Raw genomic sequence first — 19,934 nt, 5'->3', positions numbered from 1 at the left:
CCAACTTCCCCAAGCTTTATCAGCAATGGTCCCATTTTGTCCCTGCTTTTAATCTTTCTTTTCTTGTTTTGGAGAGGGGTGAGATTTTGTCGAAAAAGAGACACTGGGATCCCACAACTCTGCAATCTGAAATGGTTCCCATTGGGATCAAGGATGAGAAAATAGGCAAACAAACTTAACATTTAATGCAGTGTGTGGTCCAAGAAAATCTGAAAGGGGAAGGTTACAACTCTGTTTTGCCACCTTATCCTGCAAATGAAGTTTTGAAATAAAGCAGCAGTTGGCCAGGAAATCAACAGCTGAACTGTCTGAGATACTGCAACTTTGTTTGTCAAGCATGCCACATTTGTTTGCACTTTAAAACTAACTTTTGTGTAACATCCAACATTCCAAAGAAGGGTTGTTGTTTTTTTTTAATGAGAAGTAAACCACTTTGTACTAATGTTTATTATTGCTCTCACTGTGGCATCATTATAAACCTGTTGCTAATGAAAGTGATGCTTAGCATATTTACTCCTCAGTGGTGGCAGTTCATGCTCCAAACAGTAAGACATTAAGAGCTTTGACAGTGGAATGGACAGGCTTGGGAGGTGATGGACTCTCCTTCCTTGGAGGTGGTTAAGCAGAGGTTGGATGGCCATTTGTCATGGATGCTTTAGTTGAGATCCCTGCATCACAGGACTAGATGATGCTCGGGATCTCTTCCAACTCTGCAATTCTGTGTCTATGATTCAAGTATCTGATGGGGTGCAGAGGCTGCATTTGCTGGCCACATACTTGTCTCTGTTAAGACTATAATATCAGCTCTGCCTGTACCCAAGCCAGTTCATCTGCAAGGGAAGATCAGCTTAGCCTCAGCTGGATATAAATCCCAGTTTGCAACTCATCACTTTCTTCTTAAAGCTGATCTTCCTCTACTCTCTCTACTCTCCTTTTGTGTCTCTTGTCTTCTTAGTTTTTAAGCCTGAGGGTAGAGCCCCCACTCTCTTTTAACGTGGGTGGTGCTGTGGGTTAAACCACAGAGCCTAGGACTTGCTGATCAGAAGATCAGCGGTTCGAAACCCTGCGACGGGGTGAGCTCCCGTTGCTTGGTCCCTGCTCCTGCCAACCTAGCAGTTCGAAAACAAAGTGCAAGCAGATAAATAGGTACCGCTCCGGCGGGAAGGTAAACGGCGTTTCCATGTGCTGCTCTGGTTCGCCAGAAGTGGCTTAGTCATGCTGGACACATGACCCGGAAGCTGTACGCCGGCTCCCTCGGCCAATAAAGTGAGATGAGTGCCGCAACCCCAGAGTCGGTCACAACTGGACCTAATGGTTAGGGGTCCCTTTACCTTTACCTTTTTAAGCTGACGTGGGAGAAAATATTTGTCTGACGTGTGAGATGAAAATATAGTTGAATGACATAATATGTACATGAGACTGGCATTCTAACTCTATGTAACTGGGACCTTCAGTGGGGCTTACTTCTGAATAGACATGGGGCTTATCCATACTTACCTTTCCTACGTTCTTTCCAGACACAGCCTGCACTTTCAAGCTTCATGTCCAAGTGCTCTTTTTCTTTGCTCCTGAACTTTTCCCATGAAAACCGGCTCTTTAAAGCTCAATTGGAACAAATGGCAAACCCAGGAAAACCCAAATTGATATTTGCTCTGATTAAGTGCTAAAGGGCAGGGCAAAAGCTAAGTGTAGATAAGCCTCTGGTTAGGATGATAGCCACAGTCCTATCAAAATGATTCCTCAATGTTTAGCTCCTCAAGTCACCAAGTGCTGGGTCTAAAACCCTCCAGTCAAGTTCCAGCCCTCTAAACCAGCTCCTGTCCAAACCTGTCATCCTCATTATGTGCCTCAGGGCTATATTTCCAATTACTGTATTAGAATCATAGAGGTCCCCTTATTCTACTACTGCCTGCATATGTTGGGGAAATCTTTTAGGATTTCCAGATACGAAGGTCTTTTCAACAGTTTGTTGCCTTAATGCTTACATACTTTTACAAGGCAAAAAGCCACTGTTCCACACACAATTTAATTCCATGTTTTCTTTACATATGTGAGAAATAAGTGGTAATACGACAAAACAAGCAATGAGTGGATGGATGCAAATGCTCATTCTGCATGAAATGGGGAGAGTCCTCCTAGCTATATTCCTTTCGCATGCTCCCTGTTGTGTACTTACCATGTGGTTATATATCCTGATTGTTGTGGATATCCTTAAATCTAGTTCAGCCATATAAAAATGCTCTAAGAGGTGCCCTCTTGAAGAAGGGACCACAAAAGATTATAAGATCCGTTTATGCTTCCTGCTGTAACAAGTCTCACTTGCCTTTTTCTGGGTTTTTTTTTTCTTCCAATGCTTGTATTTCAAATAGTCATCTAGCATAGCAAAGTTGTTAGCGATTATTTGTCAGCTCTGAAAATGTGAGACCACTGCACCATATAATTCCAGTCCATGCTTTTCAAATACCTTTCCCAACAGCTATGGATGGTGGGGATCGCTGCCTGAGGGATTTTGTTGTTGTTGGTTTGTTTTGCTTAGCAAGCATCCTAGGCAGGAAAGGAATTCTCTATGCATTGTGAGTTCCTCTTAAAATTTAGTAGAGGACCTTATGGGAAAATACCACAGATTCCAGAAGACATCATAAATGGGGACTGGTGGAGCCTTTTCCTTCATATTTTGCTGGTCATCCAAAGGTCATATACCAGATGTAAAATTGACTATTTGAAGCATGGACTGCTGTACCCTCATTGATCTGCATACATGCCAGTGTCATGTATGACAGGGCTCTGCATTTTTACAGAGTTAGCAGCTCATGCCTTCTGCATATTTGTGTATGGATTTGGATTAACTCGAATTAGGGTTGTATGGCACATACTATGAAGATGATGATGATCATTTATATAGTGCCATCAATGTATATGATGAGACAGAACTGCTCAATGCCTACTTTGCCTCTGTCTTCAACCAAAAGGAAAGCAGAGCCCAACCTGGTGATAACAGAACAATGCAAGGAGGGAGCTGCAGCCCAATATGTGAAAAAAGGTGATAAGGGAACGCCTACTGACTTCAAAAGAATTCAAATATGAGCTGCACTCAAGAGTACTAAAGCACCTTAGGGATGTAATCTCAGAGTATTTGAGAATTATTGGAGGTCCCTGTAGTTGTCCCCATCTTCAAAAAGGTGACGGGGGAGGAGAGGGAGAAGACCCAGGCAACTACTGTTAGGTCAGCTTGATGTCAATACCAGGAAAGGTCCAAGAACAGATAATTAAACAGTTGGTCTGTGAGTACTTAGAAAAGGGATGCTGTGATTGCTAAAACCCAGCATGGGTTTCTCAAAAGCAAGTGATGTCAAGCCAATCTAATTTCTCTTTTTGGTAAAGTTACAAGTTTGGTAGATCAGGGGGATGCTGTAGGCAAAGTATATCTTGATTTCAGTAAAGCTTTTGACAAAGTGCTCCATGATATTCTTGTGGAGAAGCAGGTGAAATGTGGGTGGGATGAAGTAAGCATTAGGTGGATTTGTAGCTGGTTGACTGACCCAACCCAAAGTGTGCTAAGTAATGTTTTCTTGTCATCCTGGAATAAGTACCAAGTGGGGTGCTGCAGGGTTCTGTCCTGGGCCTGTTGTTGTTCAACATCTTTATAAATGATTTGGATGAATGAAGTGAGGAATTGCTCATCAAATTTGCAGATGACACTAAATTGGGAAACAGAATTGGGATTCAAGATGACCCTGACAGATTGGAGAACTGGACCAAAACTGACAATATGAATTTCAGTAGGAATAAATATAAGGTTCTACACTTAGGTAGGAAGAACCAGATGCACAGATGTAAGACGAGGGACACTGACTTGCCAGTAGTACATGTGAAAAGAATCTAGGGGTCTTAGTAGATTATAGGCTTAACATGAGTCAACAGGGTGATGCAGCAGCAAAAAACCCTAATGCTATTCTAGGTATAGTGTCTAGTTCAAGGGAAGTAATAGTCCCACTCTATTCTGCCTTGGTCAGGCCACACCTGAAGTACTGTGTCCAGTTCTGTGTGCCACAATTTAAGAAGGATGTTTACAATGTGTGGGGGACGATGGCCAAGATCATCAGGGCCTGGAAACCAAGCCTTTTGAGGAACAATTGAGGGAGTTGCGTATGTTTAGCCTGGAACAAAGGAGACTGAGAGGAGATATGATAGCCAACTTCAAATATCTAAAGGACTGTCACATGGAAGATGGAGCAAGCTTGTTTTTTTTCTTTCTCCAGAGGGCATGACTCAAACCAATGGCTTCAAGTTACAAGAAAGGAGATTCTGAGTAAACATCAGGAAGAACATTCTGACAATAAGAGATGTTTGACAGTGGTATGAACTCCCTCAGGAGATAGTGTACTCTCCTCCCTTGGAGGTTTTTAATCAGAAGTTGTATGGCTATCTGTTGTGGATGCTTTAGTTGAGAATCCTGCATTGCAAGGGGTTGGGCTAGATGACCCTCAGAGCCCTTTCCAATTCTATAATTCTATGATCCTGTAACTTCTCGTTGCAGAAGTGCTGGATAGGAGGAGAAGCCCAATACTTGCTGAGGCTCATTCTCATGATTTTCCACTATGATTAGCATCATGTCCAAGCCAGCCATAAGATCATCAGCAGTTTTGCAGCCATTCCACCTAGTCTACACCATACCCCACATATGACCTGTACTAGAAATAGATGTCATAATAGGATTAAAGTTAGCTCTTCAGAGACCCTGGAGATTTCAGATAAATGGCATAAACAGGATATAGTTTTATTTTTAAAAAATAAGGAAGTACTTACATGGCTGCTCAACCTGGTCTAGTTGCAGCCCATTGCTATTTGTTTGTTTGACAGGGGATTAAAACTTCAGGGCTTGATAAATTTTGGCTGCTGCTTTAAGCAGTGCTGGAGCTGCAATAAGAAGAACCTGCCCAGTGCTGTGCCTCAGAATGATTCAATGCGAATGATACTGCATGGTGAAGTGACATTACTGCAAGGGACATTTTTCATGAAAAAAAGATGGCCGCTCACACTGGATAGGGGTCAAGGTGCAACTAACATAGTCCAGATCCAATGCAGTGTTTGATTTTGATATTATTTTGACATTAGGAAAAGCTGTATCTAATTTTGAGAAGTAGTTTCTAGTAAATAACTTTACAATTGTTATTATACAGCCTATTACGTTTACGTGTTTTTTCAAGTGTTTCTAAATGTTTCAGAAATTAAAGGTTTCCCGAGAAGTCATTTATTAAGGCCCCTAGTGTGTGTGTGCATTTTTAAACTCAGTGAAGTTTGGCTTTTAAAAGTGTGCAGTGTTGTAATATTAAGATATAATAAACTATTACATCCATTTACAGTTTTTCTTTGGACCCCCCAGGCATGTGGGTCTCCAATCAGAGGATTACTGAGAAACCTCAGATATATAACAAAGTCTATGTTCTAGTAAATATTTGTAAAGCAAAAGCCTGGGAAGAACCCACAGTATATTTTACTGCTGATAATTTAATAAATCTGTGGCATGTCTGAAATTTGTATTGTAAATGTTGGAATGTGTGAAATGATGTTGCATTTAGAAGTTAGCTGGCAAAGATGAGGTGTGTGAATGATGTTTGTAATTCCAAAATGTATAACTTAAGTCTATATATTGAGAATGATTGTCTTCCTCTCTCTGAAGGATGCAGTGGAAGTACCCAATGGAACAAATAGGTGAAATATACTCGGACTCCTGGGTCTCTACAAAAAAGAGCTGGGACACTCAGAATTCTAGCTTGAAATCAGGGGTTGCACAATTACATCATAATCAGCCACATGTGGCTTGTGAACCGGGATACTGCTGGCTCCTTTGTTAAAATATCTTATGAAGAGAACTCCTCAAAAGGAAGGAGCAGAAGAAAATAATTTTACACAATTTGGCAATATTAGGGCAAAGAGAAACTTTAAACTTTAAAAACATGCATTTTAACTGACACTGTACTAACAAACTTATTCATGGAATAAGCCAAAAAAGGCATGATCCCACCCACCTCTAAGCATTTCTATAGTTCAGCTGCTGCTTGTTTTAATGGGCAGTAACCAGAACAGAGCTCAGTGGCACCCAAGGCTTCATGTATCTGAAATTCTTGCTATTATAGACAACAGACAGTTGTGTAAACAGCTGATTACATCCGTGGAATGTTTGCTCCCTGTGTTTAACGGATGGCATACTCTCAGTCACAGTAGTTTGTTTGCCCTGAAATTAAGCAAAATGATTGAGATGCAGAGCATTTCCTGGGGATTAATGACCAGTTGGGAGTAGTACTTGGCCTGAAGTGTAGCCTTTGGCCATTAACCCCAGCTGGCCATTAAATCTAAAGGAAATGCCATGTCTAAAGCTCTTGCTTGTTATAACACAAGCATATAGAGGACGCGCGTGCACACACACACACACACACACACACACACACATCTGCAGGTATTTGTTTGCTATCAGTGGTTATGTTTCATATGGAGGTTTACCTGCCACTGCTGTCTTAACATAATGCAAAAGGAGTGTCCGAAAGAAAAGATATTGGGTTGCAACAAGTGAGGGATTTGCCTCTGTAAAAAGCCCTTCTCGCAGATTGGGACCCCTGTTTCTCACTAATCCCTCATATCCAAAAATAGTTTCTAAATTTTGGGGAACCCTCTGGACTCGGTTGAGATACAGTGCCTGAGACTGCAATCGGTAACAAGTATCAGCAAAAATCAGATGCCCTGACTGAGGATCATCTAGTCCCACCCCCTGAAGTGCAGGAATATACAGCTGTCTCATACGGGAATCAAACCTACAACACTGGTATTATCAGCACCACACTCTAATCAGCTAAGCTACCCAGGCTCTGCACAAGAGTATGCACTTTCCGTTAAGGCAAGACCGCTGGGGTTAACAATAAAATCTACCCGGTGTACTTTTCAGTGCCAAATTTATATAGAGGCAGAATTACCACCTAGCCCTTATAATATATGGTTTTCTTTCTGAAAACAATAAGCACCTGGGACAGAAATAGATTCCACAAAGATTTATTAGGATTCCCACCACCATTGGTGTGCTTCATTGTCTCAGCGACTGTTAATGTATTGGGGTAAAAATTGTCCTATGTGGATTTTCAAGCAAAAGGGAAAGTAGATAAATGCCCTTCTTCTGACACAACACAAGCAGAGTGTTAAGTATAGGCTGTAAAGAGGTAAATCTGACACTCAGCTCAAGCATGTTAACTGAGGACCCGAAGCAAGTTGTTTTCTCTCAGCCTCAGTTGTGCATCTCTAAAGTGGGAACAATAATGTCTTATCTCACCAGGTTGTGGGTATAAATAAGCAATGGAGATGTTATCACCCCATACTTAAGGACAGGCTATAAATCTAAAAATAAATTGGTATCATAGACCTTCAGAGCTGGCAGAACAGCTTTTGTCTTTTAGCTTTAATTCATTTGCTTTGGTGCAATGTAAAACTATGTTTGACACTGATGTGATTTAAGTATGACTCTCTTGTAGTAAATGTATACTTTTAAATAAATATCTTTAAGTACCTTGCATCATGCAATGTCTGGGCTTGGAAATTTAAAGTCAGTAATGGCAACACACCAAAATTTGATGTAGTTGTGGCTTTTGCTACAGTTAAATACTTTTGGTTTCCTTTATCACTGAGGCTGCAATCCCAGCCCCACTTATCAGGGAGTACATCTGACTGAATTCAATAGGACTTACTTCTGAGTAGCCGTGGTTATAATTTTGCTTTGATAAGCTAATTTATATGTATGGGTGCATTTTTAGAAATCCCTATAATTTATGGGTGAGGAACTCATGGCTCTCCATATATTTTTGGACTACAACCTACACCGTCCTTGGCTATGGGCTATGCTGGCTGGGGTTGATGGGAATTGGAGTCCCACAACATCTGGCTGGCCACGGGTTCCCTACCTCTGCTTTGGTTAAGTAGTTATACAGTTAACCTCATCATAGTAGGGAAGACTGTGACTAGATGACCTGTGTGACTGCTCAGTCTGCTGTTGTGGTGCTAACCGTAAATGGGTAACTTCAAGAGGGGGGAGGGAAGAGTGGGGGAGGAACAAATTCAGGTACTACTTCTTAAAATTCTTAAAATTACTTAATTCTTAAAATTACTTAAAGTAATTTTAAGATTTAAACTCTTAAAGGTGGCCTCTAAATATTGAAAGTAAGTAAACCGAATAAATGATGGAAACAGTTCAGGGAGAAAGGAGCCAAATGGAAATACCTTTTCAACAGAGCCAGTAGAAATGGAATAGCCCTGCTTTCCATCTTCATCTGCTGCAGCCTGATGGAATACAATTCCAAAATTAATTTTTAAAATGCTAGAAATTAAATGAGCATTCAGGTGAAGAACCCACACAACTGGGGGAATCCTCTCCTAGTTCAGATTCCCTCTCTGGATAGGCCAATCACTATCTCCCAGGCCAATTCACCTCTCAGGATTATTGTGAGGATAAAAGGTGCGGAATCATATACAAGCACAACCTCCTTGGAGGGGTGAGATAAAATAATGTAAGAAATACAGTGGTACCTCGGGTTACATACGCTTCAGGTTACAGACACTTCAGGTTACAGACTCCGCTAACCCAGAAATAGTACCTTGGGTGAAGAACTTTGCTTCAGGATAAGAACAGAAATCGGGCTCTGGTGGCGTGGCAGCAGCAGGAGGCCCCATTAGCTAAAGTGGTGCTTCAGGTTAAGAACAGTTTCAGGTTAAGAATGGAGCTCTGGAACGAATTAAGTACTTAACCAGAGGTACCACTGTAGTTGTTATAATGTAGCCAGAAGAAACCATTGGTGGCCATATACAGAACTGATCCTGCAACCACATCCCATAGTGTGGTTAATTGTCTGCTTGTGTTCCCGCACATGCTTTTTTCATTAGGATAGATGGAGTTGGGGTTCTGTGTAGCTCTTGTGTAGATCCGCATTGTGAAGAAAGTAATGATGTACTTGCAGCGAAGAGGGCCTTCACCGCTCAGCTGCTGATACTAAACAGCAACTCAGGAGTGGTGTGGGCTTGCTAATATTCTAGTTGCCTACATCAGCCTTCACCAACCTGGTGCCTCCAAATGTTTTGGACTACAACTCCCATCAGCCCCAGTAAGCACTGCGGACACCAGGTTGGCAAAGGCTGGCTTACATATTGATGGTGGCAGAGAGGGTTTGCTGGGAAGTGCAGGTGCTTTCATGGTGTGCCTACACAGTTATCCTGGGAGACCAGCATGAGCTTGAATTGTCATGAAGCAGTCCCCTGCCTTTGATGGCTGCTCTGTGACAGTAACTCAGCTGTGCAGCCTGCATGCCCATTTTCATGTATTGCCAACTCAGGGTATGGCTCATGCAAAATCCAAGCCAATCCGTTCTCCATCACTCTGGCATAGCAGTTTCTTTTTTAACTATATGGCTGGGAGACCATTTCTCTTAGAATACAGGTGTAGCAGAGATGGGTTGGAGCCATCAACAAGAGATATTTTAACCTCACAAATCTGTGCACGTCTACTTGGTTAAATGCATATTGGGTTCAATGGGACTTATTGCCAGGTAAGAATATATAGGACTGCAGCTTTAATTCTTCTGAATGCCTTGTCTTAAGTTGAAGACCTGAGTTCCAACACTTGCATTGTTTTAAAGAACTCATTTGTCTAATGAAAAGTTCACCTGTCCTGCAGGCCACAATCAACAAACAAAAGAGTTAAGTCTGCTGAAATGAATGTCTGTGTTGGATTCTGGCCATAGGTCTATTCGCTGGAAAGTAGATACCATGGCGTGCCAAGAGGAAGAAGCATTGCAGGCAGCATCAGTGTGAAGCTTGCAAAGTCTCACTTTGTTTTCAGTATGAACTGGCTCATGGAATATCAGCAGTGGCATTCTGTGCCTCTTGTTTACTCGTGGAAAGGTCAAAGATATACCTTGCACAGCTACCATATATGGCTAGAGGGCCATTAGTTCGTGGGCATATTTCCCCCTCCCTGTAGCTTTTGTGTTTGTGTAAAACATCAAAGCACTAAAATATGCATCCTCATTGAGTTCATTGACGTTGATACGCAGGGTGGTCTGTAAATACTTTAAAGCTTTGCATATTGTATAAAGTTACAAGGGTGCTCTCTCTGGCATCACTTGCATTTGGATGTAAGTCCCTTTTATTTGAAATGAAGTCAGCATTTTCTGAAAATAGATAAGGCATTTATTCCACAGGGAGTAGGAAGGTTTTTTTGGAGCAAATTGAAAAGGAATTCCTTAGGTTGGTTCAGCTCTATAGAAAGTGATGTGAACTGCATACAGTATGCAAATTAAATGCTTTCTTTCCTCTCTCTCTCTCTCTCTCTCTCTCTCTCTCTCTCTCTCTCTCTCTCTCTCTCCAAACAACAGTAATCTAGGACACTCTGTTTTATAGCCTAGTCTCATGAGCCAAAGCTGTCACAAAGAAGGAAGGGCGTGGCAGGGGAAGGCTTAGGGGGATTTGCTCATGCCCCATTCTGTGAGCTTTTTGGAACAGGACACAGTCCCAGCCGATTTTGCATGCTGAAATGTATAGTGTTGTTGTTTTGAAAAGAGCAACAGTTGGCCAAAATCTATTTCCAGTTGGGTTGTTCACACCTTACATTCAACAACTGCAATATCTGTGCACACAAATAGTTGACTGTATACTCATACAGTTATTTCATGTAACATTCAGTGAATGTCTATTCAGTGTATCTGTGTCGTTGAGCTGTACACATCAAGTGCATACTCTCTCACACAAACACTTGTACATGTGTAGAGACAGCTTGTGCCTGCTTACATTGTAACATGTGAAAAGACCCAATGTTCCATTTATTTAGGTCAGTAGTGGCTAACCATTTTTGCAAAAATACTGCAAGTAAAATCCAAAGCATGTGATAGTGCTTCTCTTGTGCTTAGGTGAAACCCTGGTCCCTTGGGATGGTTTTGTTGTTGTTTAGTCGTTTAGTCGTATCTGACTCTTCGTGACCCCATGGACCAGAACACGCCAGGCACTCCTGTCTTCCACTGCCTCCCGCAGTTTGGTCAAACTCACGCTGGTAGCTTCAAGAACACTGTCCAACCATCTCATCCTCTGTCATCCCCTTCTCCTTGTGCCCTCCATCTTTCCCAACATCAGGGTCTTTTCCAGGGAGTCTTCTCTTCTCATGAGGTGGCCAAAGTATTGGAGCCTCAGCTTCAGGATCTGTCCTTCCAGTGAGCACTCAGGGCTGATTTCCTTAAGAATGGATAGGTTTGATCTTCTTGCAGTCCATGGGACTCTCAAGAGTCTCCTCCAGCACCATAATTCAAAAGCATCAAGTCTCTAGTCTAGAGGATTAGATAAATTCATGGAGGATAAGGCTGTCAGTGGCTGCTAGACAAAGTGGACGTTCTCTGCCTCCACAGTTGGAAGCAGTATGCTTCCGAATACCAGTTGCTGGAAGCTGTAGATGTTGCACTCAAGTCCTGCTTGCGGGCTTCCCATGGGCATCTGGTTGATCATGGTGAGAATAGGAAACTGAATTAAATGGCCTGATTCAGCAGGGCTATTAATATCTTCTTAAGACAGGGAACCTGTGGTCCTCTGATTTTGTTGGATAGCAACTCTCAGCATCCCTGACCATTGACCATATTGGTCAGGGCTGATAGGCATTGAGGTGCAGCAACATCTGGAGGCCACACATTTTCCAACCACGCTGTAATCTCCTAAGTAAGGAACCTGCACCAGCACTGGAAGGGAAGGTAGACATGTAGATCTAGCTGTGATTTACACAAGCTACTTGCCCTCTGGCTCCTACATAAACATGATGTAGCCTTGTGTATCTGTGCCACATGCTGGCTTGTGTTTTGCACATATGAGAATCATTTCTTGATATATATTCCCTGGAGCAATGTAACATATAATTCTGAGCTGATAACTCACAGATCTCAGGTGTGGCACTTCCAGTGGTTCAGATGCATGGTTCAAGCCATCCAAGAACACAGCATGCATAGTACTGAACCACCTGAACGACCCCTACAGTAAGCTGTCATTTACATGCCCGATGAGAGTTGGATTTTTTTTTAAATTCTCAAGTAAATATTATTTATTATTATTAAATAGATAAGCATTTAAGTAACAGGTACTCCTTTTTCTTTTTTGATTCAGCAAATATTTGACTGCCTTGAACTATTTTCCCACAAGAAAGAGATGACTGCAAATTTGGGAAAGGGAGGACTATCCATTTCTCATTATTTTAATAAATTTGATTTGTTTAAAAATGACATCAATTTCTTCGTGGGATAAGATTATAATTGCATTTCAAAGTAGTTCTCTTGAAACATTCTAGAACAGATTATGTTCTTAAAAACTCAGTTCTTTACTTTACAATGTTTTAACACCATTAAACCTGTGTTTGAAGTTACTAGGATTTGTTAAAAATTTGATAATGCCTAAGCAGATAAGAGATTATATGCTTTATGTATATATTTGAAGGGTTTATTCCAGCTTGGGCACTGTGCATTAATTGGCCACCTACAGTGAACAATGTTTAATATTTGGAACTTTTTTTTTCCATGCTGGAATCTAGGCAGAAGACTCTTTAAGTATTACTTTAACTAAATTTGCTAACTTTCTGAAAAACATTTAAACACTGGTGTGCTACTAGTGTGTGTCATATTACATTAATCTCACTTCTAAAGACAGGTTGTATACATCTGTAATAAATACCCCTTCAGGGGATCACATGGAGATTAACTGAGAGAAATTTGCACTAAGTAATATAGAATACATCAGTAAACATTGGGGGTGGGGTGGGGACTTGCCTCAAGAGAACAGGTTAACAGTACCTTAGCTCATGATTGTAGAATGTTAAACTATCCAATGGAAAGTTGTAACCATTTCAAATAGTTACCTGGTGTTTCACAATGTGATGAGCATAATAATATATATTTATGCCATTTTGATGGGACAGAAATAATTTAAGGCATGAGTTCTTCAGAGTCACTATACCATATGAGAGAACCTAGACAGGATATTTGCTTTACTGGTAGAAGCTTTATTAAAACAATCTTTAAGCCACACATGGGCAGACATGGTCCTTTGGGGGGGGGGGAGTCTTCATCATGGCCTGCATGGGTTTCCAAGCTGCCTCACTCTGACTTGCCCCTCCCAAATTTTGCTGTGACTCACCCAGGGCTGGCCTTACTATTAGGCACATTAAAGCAGCTGCCTCAGGAGGCAGAGACTAGGAGGCAGGGAATCGTAATGAGATGCTTGAGGTGAGAAGTGCATGTGTGCCATGTGGCCTTCCCTGTATCACTGTTACCTTCAGGAGCAGTGGACAATGCTTTCCTGGTGCCAGTGCTGAAGTAAGATTAAGCTGCCGGTCTCGTCAGCTTCTGTACATGGAATGGGTGCCACCATCTTGTCCTTTGCCTCATTCAGCAAAATAAATTGAGTGGCCAACCTAGATTTCCATTCACAGCTGGCTCCCCACCCCCAGTTTCTGGCTTGAGGGGACTGAGAAATAAGGAAGCATTTACTTCCCCAACTAACAAAAGATATGCCCCAAACCTTTTTTACTGACCATTAAGGCAGTCTCCAGCAGAATGTCTGGCTCCATTTACTGTCACTGTCCAAACCCCCAGTCTTACAATGATATATTATGTAATGACCATAGACTACTGCAGGGTTTTCCTAAAACAGTAGCCTTCAAGGTAGCAGCTGCTTTGCAACAATAGAGATAATGTGGCTCTCTGACCTTCTTAACTAATGTTTTTGAATCAACACTGTGTAAAGTATTTTATTGCCATTATAACACAAACGAAACAGAAACATCTATATATTGAAATCAGCTGTTCCAATATGCTTTATGTGACCATTTCTGCAAAACAGTCCAGGGTTTTTGCTGTCCATAAAATACTAGTCCTATGTATATTTACTCAGAAGTAGGCCCCACTAAATTCTATACTACTTACTTCCAAGTAAGTGCATAATCGGACTGCAGCCTTGCTCATTAGTTGTATCCAATGGATACTTGAACTGTTGATTGAGCTCCAGCCAAACCACCAGTTTAATTTACAAGAGGAAACATAGAGTGTTTCCTATCTGTTTCAAATGCCAGTTTTGCAAGTCATTTTAATGGGAATCAAATAAAAACAGCTCACATGATTTTGGCTTAATGTTGTAGCTGTTTCTGGAATGCTGCTATCATATCTTACTTTTATGCTCTAGTCAGATCCCAGGTGAAATAGTAGTCTAAGTGATTAGAAACACACACATCAAAACATTTTCAGTGCAAATCTGACTAAAACATTAACGGGATGTATGCTACTAATTTTTATTCAGCGTAGACCCATTGAAATGAATGGCCATGACTAAGTTAGGCTCATTAATTTCAGTGGATCAACTCTGAGTAAAAGTAGGTTGAATCTATTGAGTTCAATTCCTGACATTAGTTTGAGACTGACAACACCATGATTATATCATTTGGAATTAAACTATTCTGCCTGCACCATAGTGTACCACAGGTAAAGAAGATAGTTGTTGTGTTAGGTGCATGCATTTCTTATTAAAAGTAAGAAAAATGGAAAAGGCAAAGAAAGAAAAAATGTAATTCGGATTGCCTTTGATAGATTCTCCTCCTATCCTGCAGTTATGATAAAATGTTCTCCTTTTCTTGTTATCATCTCACTCTTTTGGCATTTGCTAATAGAATTCTTTTTCCTTTCTTATTTTCCTCTTAATAACCATATATGTCTTTTCTCAAACACATCAGCTTTTGACCCTCCTTGTTTATCCAGATTCACTAGGCTAGCTTAGTCTGTCTTTTCCTGTCCAACAAGCTCTCTCCAATTCCTTCTTTGCAGCACCTGCCTCCTAGATCACCAAAAAGCTCTCCTACTAACAGAAAAGCTGTTCTGGGGACTTTCAGCTTCACCCCACTTCCTGCTCCATTTCTGTTTCTTAGAACACATTAAGTATAGCTTATTAAATGTGTAGCAAAAAAGTAACTTATGATTCTGGTACATGAACTCCTGCTAAAATCGCTTAAGGCTATATCTGCAGTGGTGAAATTCGGTAGTTTTATGCTCTTGCACCCTTCTTTATTTACCTCAAAATGTGGTTAAGCCAGGCCTGCTATATTTGAGGTCCCTCCTGTTCATTTTTCCAGTAGGGTCCTTGATTTCTGCTTCAAAGTCTGGCCCTGACAGCACCACTGTAGCTATGTGCATCTTTCATGCTGAGACCAAAGACAATGTTCAGTTATCCTTTATCATGCCAGTGTTGCAAATGGTTACAAGAAAATCATTGCCAAGGGGTTAGTGGTTCCAAACTTAATGGAATAGATTGTGTGTGTGTGTGTGTGTGTGTGTGTGTGTGTCTTTATCTATATCTATATATCTATATCTATCTATATATAGGACTGACTTGTATAAAAATAATAATAGAATAAAGTGGAAGCCACTGCAACGTCAAGCGTTATGTGGACACAATCCTTGTTACTTTAACGTAAGATATAAATCCAGAGATTTCTCATGCCATCATTTTGTAAATAATTACAGTTCTGCTGAATCTGTTGTATAAAGTTTACATGGGAGGTTCACTGCACCCTCGCTCTTGTTTAGAACATTCGGAACCACCAGAGAAATGTTGACATATGGCTGCACTGTTTTAGTGCACAAGACATCTACTACATGGGAACATAATAAACAGGAGCATAAAGACAGGTTTGTGCAAGCAGTTTGGATTGACCTTTCTGGCAGATGAAATCCATCTTGAATCCATGGTGCTGATTTGGACAGAGATGTAAACTTATTCTTGTTACTACAACTACTAGTTCTACAAATATACCCACACGTCCCCAAAAGTACACCACTCTCAGCAAAGTGATTTCAAGCAAGTCATACCTCAGTCGCATCGCATTAATATAATACTCTCAAAATTGCTAAATGACTAAGACAGATTCTATTGGCAGTGCTTTTTTTGCTTAAAAAAATATTTAGGGGTACTCTCATTTTCCTACTCATATTGAAAATACTGCCCCTCAATGAGGCCAAACTTAAATTCACAAAATGTTTAGCGGTATGCATCCCCCTGCGTCCCCCCAGAAAAAAGCACTGTTTATTGCTATTTATGTGATTGTCTCTTTAAGCCTCAAAGTTTAAGGTTAGGCATGATTCATTTACACTGAGAAGGTGCTACAGATGTTTACTTCATGACTGGTTTACTTTATTTTAGGTGGACAATAATCAATTTAGAAACTGGCGGGTTGTTGCCTAAATCTCTAACTCAAGCCTACATTCCTAACTTAAGGGGGGGGACCTATCACATAATTCTGAATATCTGAAAGAGCAGATGCTACAACTTTGAAAAAAATAATGTGAAAGACCCTTAGAAACTGAGGTTTTTGGGATGCAACCTAATATGAATTAAGATTAGCTCACCCAGCATATTTTTTGTTCATATGTGCCTTCACAACTATCTTGTAGTTTTCCTGTACACAGTCTAAAAACATAGACATTTCTCAGGTCCTAGTTTTAGAGATGTTCTATGCATTTTTACTTTTTCATTCATTCATAAATAATATTTATATTGCCTTTTGCCATATTTATGCAAGGCAGCTCATATAGCCACTTTGCCACCTGAATGCCTTGAAAGCAAGCTTTTTTAAAATTTAAAACCCTAAGTAATTACATATAGTAGAACATCAAATTATAAAATAGTGCATATAACACAGTAGCAACTGGTGTGCTGAGATGGAGTAAGCCTCCTATCACCAGTGTCACTGCAGCTTAGTTGGATGAGTCTGGAGTGGGGAAGGGCAGTAGCAGGGTTGGGGTTGTGCAGACACACCAGCAGAAAGGCCAGGTTACCTCTGCCAGGGCATCTACTCAGCCCCAACCTTGCTACCATCTGACACCAGCTTGGTCTAGATAAGCTGCAGCAGTGCTGGGGACAGAAGGACATCTTCATGGCTATGCTCCACCACACTAGACACTACTTAAGGTAAAGGGTAAAGGGACCCCTGACCATTAGGTCCAGTCGTGGCCGACTCTGGGGTTGAGGCGCTCATCTCACTTTATTGGCCAAGGGAGCCGGTGTACAGCTTCCGGGTCATGTGGCCAGCATGACTAAGCTGCTTCTGGTTTAACCAGAGCAGCGCACGGAAACGCTGTTTACCTTCCCGCCGGAGCGGTACCTATTTATCTATTTGCACTAGACGTGCTTTCGAACTGCTAGGTAGGCAGGAGCAGGGACCGAGCAATGGGAGCTCACCCCGTTGTGGGGATTCAAACTGCCGACCTTCTGATCGGCAAGTCCTAGGCTCTGTGGTTTAACCCACAGCACCACCCGCGTCCCTAGACACTACTTATATAGCACCAATAAAATAATCCCAATTACCAAAGACAATCAGAGCAGCATGAAAATACTAGCACCAACAAAAATACCAGAAAATCCCTATCAATCAAGTAAATGCCTAGGAAAACAGAATGGTTTTTACTTTGTGCCTGAAGGATAATGATTCTGGTGTGTGAAATGGACATCTCTGGAGAGGTGCCACTACAGAGAAAGACCTATTTCTACTTGCCACCCTGGGTAATCTTTGAAGGTGGGGGTACTGGGTGAAGGGCTTCGGATGTCCTAGCACCAACATAGCCAACATAGTGCCTTCCAGATATTGTGGGCTGCCACTTCCATCAGCCCAAGGCAGAATGACCAATGGTCATTGCTGGTGGGAGTTGTAATCCGGAATATTTGGAGGATGCCATGTTGGCTGTCCCTGCCGAATGAATGGGCAGATTCTTAAAGGAGAAGAGCCAAGCCTTTTAAGACTCTATGGGTCAAAACAAGCACTTTGAACTGCAAGTGAAAACATACTGGAAGCCAACACAGATATTTCAACACAGGTGAGATTTGTTCATTGTGGTAGATTCCTTTTAATGACTTCATCCAAGTATAGATAACTGGCTTGAGAGTGTTTAATAAATTTCCCACTAAGAAATATGGACAAAAAGTGTCCAAAAATGTTAAGAAGCTGGGTGCAGGGCAGAGGGGAGAGAACAAAACTATGTACAGTACTTTAACAGTGCTATATAAATAATGAATGGCTTAGTACTACAACATTTATCCAATAATTTCTGCTTCCTAGAATTGAGATTTCATACATTCAGTAGCATAATTTTCAGAAAGTTTTCCCTAGTTTGGTAAAGACCAGTTAAATAAGGGTGCTATGTTTTGGTATGTCTACAAGCACAGGGGTGTCTTTTGTAAAGTTTGCACATATTTCTTCTACCTGAATTATTGAAGCAGAAATGAAGCTGAAGTAAGTGGTTTCAATCTACTCCCTCAGCGAGCACTTGTTCACATTAAAAAGCCACCCTGTAATTTATCTCAATCCTACCTGATTATTTGCTTTTCCTCAGAAGCAGTGAAAATGTGAAGGGGTTGAGGGGGGATATAATTTCACACAGACCGTTGCAGCAGCAGAGCAGAGTGGTTGGGTGGGAAGGTTTGCATAATGTCAACTCCTATCAGTCTTTCCCCCATCAAACTGCTGAATGAACTAATAAGAAGGAGACTAAAGTTTAGTGAACGGTGTTTAAATATAGCCTTTGGTTTTTTATGGAATCTTCCTCCTCTCTGACAGTTTTCAAAAACACATCCAAGCATGCCACATGCCATCACAAGTAGAACAAAACATATTGTACCCTCCAACATTTATCAGATGAAAATGGGGACGTCCCATTCCATAATGATAATTTTACTATTTATACCCTGCACATCTTACTGGGTTGCCCCAGTCACTCTGGGCAGCTTGCAAAGTATATAAAAACATAATAAAACATTAAACATTATAAAAACTTCCATATACAGGATTGCCTTCAGATGGCCCAGGGGTCAGATAACTCCATATCCTCCAACATTTCTCCAATGAAAATAGGGACATACTAAGGAAAAGTGGGACATTCTGGGATCAAATCAGAAACTGGGACGGCTTCTCTAAATCAGGGACGTCTATGGAAAATAGGGACACTTGGAGGGTCTTACATAGTCATGTGACGGGTGTGTGGGTGTGTGTGTCTTTAAACGTTTTCCTTCCATGCACTCTCTATTTTTACATACAATCTAGGTTCTCATGCTAGTCAAGCTGTGATATAAATCCTTTTTTAAAAAGTTCAGTACCCTTTGGGGAGAAATATTGTTATTATTTGCCTTTGGTATAGAACATGTGTAAAGAAATGCTTAGGAAAGGCTGCTTAGTATAATGAGCCGAGTATGTGTCTTCTCTGTGTGATAACACTTGCATGCTAATGGCTATGTTTAAAATTCCTACTTCTTATCTCATTTCCTGATTGATGGGAACTTGAACTAACCTCTAGACTTCCAGACCTCACTCTGTTAACTACATTGGTGGAATGAATCATACAATGTGAAAAATAACTAGGCACGATTTTTGTTCGTGTCTGATCCTAAAATGACATACGGTCTAGGAAGTCACAGAATTATATCTGATTTGGGTCACATCAAGATGTGCGATAACATTCTTTTTGTGGGGGGCGGGGAGTGGGGCGGTATAGTAGTTATTATTCATATACCTTCAGGGATGTTTTTTACCTCATATTTTGCTATGTATGATATAACAAGAGATGCACGCTGCATTTTCAAGCAAATGTTTAATACCTTTCTTCTCTGAGGTAGAATTATAATAATATAAGTCTCTATGTTTCCTCAGAGATACCAGATTAAAACAACAAAATCAAATAATGGGCCTACAGCTTGCCTGTTTTGCTGTATTTCAACCCCCACCCCCAATTTTCTTTCCCTTTCTTTCCCTTTCCTTTTCTTCGCCTGAAAAGAAAAGCAGGCTGTAAGCAGCACTGACTGTGGCTTGCTGCTCGCCTTGCTTCTTGTGTGGTCCATGCAGACTT

The 19,934-nt window shown here is 41.0% G+C and overlaps 1 protein-coding gene across 10 annotated transcripts in view; it reads left to right on the top strand.

Annotated features, from left to right (window-relative positions):
- The window catches only part of LOC307223514 (uncharacterized protein), a 135,837-nt gene that overhangs the window by 26,515 nt on the left and 89,388 nt on the right, over positions 1-19,934 (top strand). Inside the window, exon 3 of one of the 10 annotated variants that reach the window (XR_013842113.1) lies at positions 12,169-12,235. The exons of the other annotated variants lie outside the window; for them this stretch is intronic. The gene's annotated coding sequence lies outside the window, so the exon portion shown is untranslated. Of the gene's footprint in view, positions 1-12,168; positions 12,236-19,934 lie in introns of those variants that run through there. 10 annotated transcript variants of the gene reach the window in all.

This window comes from Podarcis cretensis (genome assembly GCF_951804945.1).
Source record: "Podarcis cretensis genome assembly, chromosome: 9".
Classification (NCBI taxonomy): Eukaryota; Metazoa; Chordata; class Lepidosauria; order Squamata; family Lacertidae; genus Podarcis; species Podarcis cretensis.
Note: the sequence above shows the minus strand (reverse complement) of the source record. Positions and strands in the feature narration are given on the sequence as shown.